This window comes from Salvelinus sp. IW2-2015, unplaced genomic scaffold (assembly GCF_002910315.2).
Source record: "Salvelinus sp. IW2-2015 unplaced genomic scaffold, ASM291031v2 Un_scaffold5645, whole genome shotgun sequence".
NCBI lineage: Eukaryota > Metazoa > Chordata > Actinopteri > Salmoniformes > Salmonidae > Salvelinus > Salvelinus sp. IW2-2015.
Genome location: NW_019946910.1, coordinates 3487 through 11364, shown reverse-complemented (window position 1 = coordinate 11364; position 7878 = coordinate 3487). Strand labels below are relative to the sequence as shown.

Genomic DNA, 7878 nt, shown 5'->3' with positions numbered 1-7878 from the left:
ACTCAGCATAATGATAGACATTCTGGGGTAAAGTTTAATGAGAGAACATCCTGGGTAAAGTATTATGTGAGAGACATCCTGGGGTAAAGTCATTTAATGAGAGACATCCTGGGGAAAGTTATAATAGAATGAAGAGAGACATCCTGGGTAAAGTTATTAATAGAGAGACATCCTGGGGTAAAGTCATTAATGAGAGACATCCTGGGTAAAGTTATTAATGAGAGACATCCTGGGGTAAAGTTATTAATGAGAGGCAATCCTGGGGTAAGTTATTAATGAGAGACATCCTGGGGAAAGTCATTATATAGAAGACATCCTGGGTAAAGTTATTAATGAGAGACATCCTGGGGTAAAGTTATTAATGAGAGACATCCTGGGGTAAATATTAATGAGAGACATCCTGGGGTAAAGGATTAATGAGGACACCTGGGTAAAGTTATTAATGAGAGACATCCTGGGGTAAAGTTATTAATGAGAGACATCCTGGGGTAAAGTTATTAATGAGAGACATCCTGGGGGAAAGTTTAATGAGAGACATCCTGGGTAAAGGTATTAAATGAGAGACATCCTGTGGGTAAAGTATTAATGAGAGACACTTCATCTGGGGTAAAGTTATATAGAGACATCCTGGGGTAAAGTTATAATGAGAGACATCCGTGGGTGAAAGTTATTGAGAGAGACATCCTGGGGTAAATATTAATTGAGAGAGACATCCTGGGTAAAGTATTAATGAGAGACATCCTGGGGTTAAAGTTATTAATGAGAGACATCCTGGGGTAAAGTTATTAATGAGAGACATCCTGGGCGTAAAGTCTTTAATGAGAGACATCCTGGTATTTAATAGTAAGCATCTGTAATCATTAATGACCTTAACCCACCTCCTTGCGTTGCGGTTATAAGTCATTAATTCGAGAGACATATCCTCGGGTTCCACAACTCCTTAGATTAATGAGCAAGACATCCTTGATCGCGTCCTGCCCTTGGAATAAAAGATTTCAATTAAATCGAGAGATTTCATCCTCGGTCACCATCAACCTGTAAAATCTCAATAAAGATGAAGAAGACCAATCCTATTCAGAACAGCCCGTGTTAAAGTCAATTAATGAGAGACATCTCTGGGCTTCCTCGATAAAGTTATGGAGAACATCTGGGGTTCCAAAAGTTATTAATCGAAGAGCCCACGAGTATTTAAAGTTAACTCATATCGCGAGAGACCACTAAACCCCACCCCTTCCTCCCGTCGGCCTTCACCATAATTCTTTTAGCGTGAGAGCACATCCTGGGTAAATTATTAAATGCAGATACATCCCGCTGGACTTTGGGCACAAAGCCATCCTTTGAGATTAGATGAGAACATCCTGGGGGATAGAATCATTAATATGAGGATACATCCTGCGTTTGACCTCCGCCTACTCCATCATTCCCATATTGAGTCACCTAGGGGAAAGTCAAATTAATGATCAGAGACATCCTGGCCCTGGGCATAATTGCATTACCATGAGATGACCATCCTGCGTCAAGAGTAAGTAATATTAAACAGTAGCAGAGACATCCCCTCTAGACCGGCTGGGTAAAGTTAATTTAATAGAGAAGACATCTGGTATTGTGTAAAGTTATAATGAGAGACCCATCCTGGTAGTATTAAGTTTATTGTAAAACTGAGAACACTTTCTCTCTCTGACCGCCCCGTATACAAGTTTCCTCTATCCTACAAGCACGAACAATAGACACCCTTGCAGTGACTAGTGAACGGTCTACGTAAAAGTTATAAATGAGAAACATCCATGGTAAAGTTAATTAATGAGAGACATTCCTGGCCGAAAGTCCGCCATTAATGAGAGACATCCCTGTGTTAAACCCGTTATTAATGAGAGACATCCTGGGTAAAATAATTAATACCAGCAAACATACCAGTGGTAGCGCCACATCATACTGGCTTCAACAACTCATCCAAATGTAAACCCTCCTCCCGTCCCCCTGAAGGTGCATCTCAGTCCTGGTTCTAAAAAGTCTCTATTTATGAGTTCGACCTATGCACCATAAGCCTCTGCCGACGGATTATTCAACTACGTCACTTCTATCAGGAGATTACCATAAATCATACCCCCCCTAAACTTTATTTTCTCCCTGCCCCTCCCCACCGAAATTATCTGAAGTCACAACTTATTCCAAATCTATTAATTGGAGATTAATCATACCCGCTGGGTCTTCCACGTTCAGTTACACTAATTTCTATATCCTGCTAACCTTATCCTAATGCTTTATTGTTAATAGTGCGCTGTGCGATTAATTGTAGGTAACATCTTTACCTGAGATGGATCAAAGAATCAATCTCCAGACCATCAATGAGGGTTAAAAAGTAAAGTTCCAAATATGAAAAATAGAGGAGAACACAACTGCCGAAAAGAAGGCGTAAAAGTTTGTGTCGGATTGAATAAAAGAATAGACAATCCTAGGTGAAGAGGGTGTAAAAAGTTTACTTAAAATGCATAGAAACTAGTTAACCTGTGTGTAAAGTCAAAATTATATGAGAAAATATCATCGCATCCGTGGTAAAGTTTAAATGTATACTGTAAATGAAGAACATGCCTGCGCGGTATGAATGTGCCTACCTAGACTGAGACCCATGTGCCTGGTGCGTAATAGATCATTAATGAGAGACAAATCCTGGGTTAATAGTCATCCAGTAGAGACAATCCCTGGGGTAAAGTTATATATAGAAAAGAGAGACAGCCTGGGGTAAAGTTATTAAGAGAACATCCTGGGGTAAAAGTTTATCTAATGTAAGAACTGATCGCTGGTAAGGCCTAATCCCAAATTATGAACTGAGAGACATCCTGGTAAAGTCAGTTAATGAAGAACATCCCGGACGTAAAGTTATTAATGAGAGACATCACTGTGGCAAAGTTATTAATGAGACTGACATCCTTGGAGCCATAAACACGCCCATCGTGTCAAAATTACGTATGAGAGACCAATCCGACCGAGAACCGACCTCCATGGGTAAAATAGTTAATGAGAATCATATCCTCCGGTGGGTAAATTATTAATGAATAACATTCTGGGGTAGAGAGGTTAGTAATGAGAGACATCTGGGTAAAGTTATTAATGACAGACATCCTGGTCGCGTATGGTAAAGCCTATTAATGAGAGACATCCTGGAGGTCGGTTAAAGTTATTAAATGAGAGACATCCGGGGGAAAGTGGACGAGGTAATGAGAAGACATCCTGCGAGGCCAGGAAACGCAGCAAGCGTAAAGTTCCTGGAATTAAAATGAGAACATCACTGGCGGGGGTACGGAAGTCAATTTAAATGAGCAGGAACACCCTGGTAATTGACTTGGACCGTAAAGGTGTGAGGATCTAATAGACAAGAGACATCGACCACGCCTGGGGCTTAAGAATGTTGGACACGGTTATAATGAGCCTAGACATTCCTAAGGTTACCAGCGAGAGTGTGTAAAGTCATTATATGTAGGAGACAATTCCATGGTTAATAATTTGGGCTTGAGCGATTTCAAAGCTAGATTGTTTTACAGTATTGTGCTGGTGTAAAGTTTATATGCGACATGAGAAGGAGGACATTCCCCATGGAAGTCCCCGGTAAAGTTACTCTTTGATATAAAAGAGCATTCCATGAAGTCCCTCTTTCTGCGTTATTGATCTGTTATAAGATTAATTATAATGATGAAATTAGCATGTTTGTTTTGTGTGCTCCTGGTGTGGTTGCTACACCGACTGGCTAAAAGTTATTAATGAGAGAACATCTCTCTTCGTAAAGTAGACCCAAGTCATTAATGAGGAGACATCCTGGGGTAAATTTAGTTAATCGCGTAGGATGATACATACACTGAACAAGGCCCTCTCCAACAATGTGCTACTTAGATTAAATGAGAGACATCCTGAAGGGGTTGGTACACATTACACGGCCTATCAAAATAATGAGAAAGAGACAATCCATGGGTAAACAAAATTACATTATTATGAAAAGAGAAACATCCCTCTAAACCATGCAAGCTAAATAGTTATAATGAAGACATCCTGGGGAAAGTTAAATTACAATGCCAGCCGAACATTCTCCCTGAGAAGGTAAAGGTTCATAAATAAGAGTGAGAATTCATCCTGCTCGAATCTTCTCTGTTAAAGTCCATCTACATGAGAATACATGCCTGCCGGTAAGAGATACTATAAATTGAAGAGACAATCCTGTGTAGTGAAGGTAAAGTCTACGAGGAAAACACATCCTGTGGGTCAAATTATTGAATGAGCGAGCAATCCTGGCCGAGTGTAAATTATAATGAGAGACAGTCCTGGCATTGTTTGTAGATATCATATGAGAGACTACTCCAATGAAGGGTGTAACAAAGAGATCAAATCTATTCTAATGAAGAGACACCCCTGCGAGTGAAATGTTGATCTGTAAAAGACAAACCAAAAGAGAGCATAAAAAATATAAGTGGATCCTGACATTGAGTCTCAGGACAACTCCTTCCTATTACTCCCAAACCCATATATGCCAAACCAATTCTAGTTGGATAAAAAGGTTTTAACTATTATGATGAGAATATGGATCAACCTGAATTTAGTCATATAAAAGCAACCAAGGGAAAGCACGCCTTAAGAAAAGGAAATGCAAACCTAAAAGCCGTGTAAAAAGTACCAAAAACATAACATTTACTATAGAGTAGTGAGAACATCCTGCAGTATAGAAGGAGTAAGAATCGTTAAATGATATGAGTAAAAAACTTATTAACCTGGATATCACCCTTACTGTCTAATCTCATCCAATTTAACTGGAACTGATTAAAGCTTGTATATAATAATCGAGCCAAGGACTATTTTTCGTAACCTAGAAAGCCTCTCGGTTCAGGCCAGTTGGCGTGGTTTAGCTTGAGTGTAAAATCAACACTTAGAGTATAGTGTGTATGCCAATTAGCCACCGCCAATGACTGCTTCTGCCACCATGTCACTATTACACGTATCTAATACCCTCCATGACTCTCCCACTTCGTCCATGCCAACCCAGAGCATAGCGTAAACACCGCACAACATCTAAATGCTCCAGGACACTGGAAACTGTTTAATAATACACATAGAAGTAAACAAGTTTGAGGACGACGAATTCGGAACAGAACTGATGGTGTTTTGCACAAACATAAGAACTGAGTGTCCCAGTTTTAGAACCTGTGACTATTTAATGGAAAAATGCTCACTTACCATCATTAGATCAGCCAACATGGACTCCTAAAACTTGGGACGCGATTATGACATTTAACAGCGGTGAGAGGACTGTTCTCTTACTGCTTCACTATTGAGCTCGAGACATCACTCAAAATTTCTTCTGTTCCCGTTTTGTTACATCTGAAGATATGATGATCCTGAACACACCAGATACCGTTTTGCTAGATGAACATCTATGATTCAGTACACCCTGATCATAAAGCCAACAAATATATACCCTGTTTTATGGAAATCTCCCATTGCAAAGTTGTTTTTGTTTATATTATTATGTCCATGCTTCTAAATGAACAATCTCAATCTATTAAACTAGAAGCTTGTAAATACTCTGTCTTTCGTTTGAGATAGTCATCTTTCTCGGTATTACCCACCTCTTATCTTCATGGTTTATGATTAGTATGATTTCGTAATTGTTCTTGTCTTAGTATGCTTCTCTGTGTGGTTGTTAACTATCCGTGCGAACGTTATTTTAACTTATCACACCCATAGAAATGTTATTCTAATGTCGCTAATCATTAACAATTGCGAAACAGGAACATATGTTATAACAAGCCATATAGTGCGTATCTGAATATTGATTACCCAATATGTTGAGATACACTACTCAGTGAGAATACCCTTAAATTTTCAAATGAACTACTTTTCGTTGATAATTACCCGCAGCAATTGTCCCCTGTACCCCATAACAGAGCACTAGGAGGATAGACACATCTAATTCCCATTACATTATCGTTTATGAGAAATTTGGAGGAAGAGATACTCCAAAGAACCATCCTAAGGAAACCAATTTAAACGTGTTATTGGAATGGCCCTACCCAACAGAGACTTGAGTCGGCGGAACCTAATTAAAATGACGTACCTCATGTACTGTTATTGTATGAAAAATTACGGTGTACCCAAAACAAACTAAGGTGAACCTAATTTAAAAAGACTGAGCTGTTATTCCTGCATACTGCCGAAACATGAGTTGAGAAAATTAAAATAGTTTTAAGCTTTGGGTACCACCATAATATCTTGATCTAGTAAGAGGTCCTAATTTAAACCGTTGTATGAAAAGGATTCTTTGGTTAACCCAAGATAGAAACACGTAGCGGAACCATACATTATTAAGTACGTTTCCATGTGAAATACTGAGTACCCAAAAACCCCACTTAGAAATTCAGCTAAGCGCCTAATTGTATATATCTGTTGCTGTAGAATAGAGATACCGTCACATTATAAAAACACATTATAGTTGGTAAGTCTCTTTCTGCGACAGATAGATGAAATAAAATCAAATTATTTTTGTGTATCCCGTATGAAATTGTTTATCCTCCAAATTATACAAACGTGTGAAGTTATTTGAGTGCTTAGACCACAGTAGACCCGAAAACGTAAGTTTTAAAGCTGCTTTTGAAGTTGATTACTTACTGTTAATAATGATAGTGAGATGGATACCCAATAACTTATCTTATCGAGAACAGGCAAATGAACTTTTTAATAAAACGGAATCCTTTCCCCTATCCGTGATAACCAGAATGATTAGCACGTAAACCCAATAGATATCCACTTAAAAGGGATCAGTACGGCCTAATTAGATGACCGTGATATTTTATAAATTGTTTTTTCCCAGTTGTGCTGACATTCAGATAATGTTTGTATCAGGGTGCATAAAACATCGATTTGATGTTGCAGGAATGTTGATTTACTGAATCATTTAAATGTTCCCAGAACATTTCATTAGGTTGTGAGAACAGTGTGAATACATTACAAGAGATACAGGACGACGTTCATAGGGATATTTGTTTTAGGTTTAACATAATATTCCATTGATGTTCATGCAATATACATTTTACCTTGTCTTGGAGGTCTTCAGAACATTTTGAAAATGTTACATTGAATTGTTATCTAATATTATCATAACATTTATAAGCATGTAAATGTGTAGCTCCTTAAAGCAGATTGGAATACATCGCCTGTTATGTTTCTCTCCAGATTTAATGGCAATTCACATTTGAGGACAAGAGGATATAGACAGGTGATATACAGTATTCAGAACCCTTGACTTTTCCCACATTTCGTTACGTTACAGCCTTGTTCTAAAAGGGATTTAAAAAATAAATAATGACCTCAGCAATCTACACACAATACCCCATAATGACATCACAATACTCCATCATGACATCACAATACCCCATAATGACATCACAATACCCCATAATGACATCACAATACCCCATAATGACATCACAATACTCCATCATGACATCACAATACCCCATGATGACATCACAATACCCCATCATGACATCACAATACCCCATCATGACAAAGCAAAAGTTTTTTAGCCATTTTTGCAAATGTATTTAAAAACAAAAACAGAAACACCTTATTTACATAAGTATTCAGACCCTTTGCTATGAGGCTCATAATTGAGTGCAGGTGCTGTTTCCTGTTTCCTTCCATTGATCATCCTTGAGATGTTTCTACAACTTGATTGGAGTCCACCTGTGGCAAAATCAATTGATTGGACATGATTTGGAAATGCACACCTGTCTATATAAGGTCCCACAGTTGACAATACATGTCAGATCAAAAACCAAGCCATGAGGTCGAAGGAATTGTCTGTAGAGCTCCAAGACAGGATTGTGTCGAAGCACA

At 38.4% G+C, this 7878-nt stretch overlaps 1 long non-coding RNA gene across 1 annotated transcript in view; it reads left to right on the top strand.

The window, feature by feature from the left end:
- Window positions 1-7878, top strand: part of LOC112078407 (uncharacterized) — a 19715-nt gene that overhangs the window by 9357 nt on the left and 2480 nt on the right. The gene's annotated exons all lie outside the window — the stretch shown is intronic.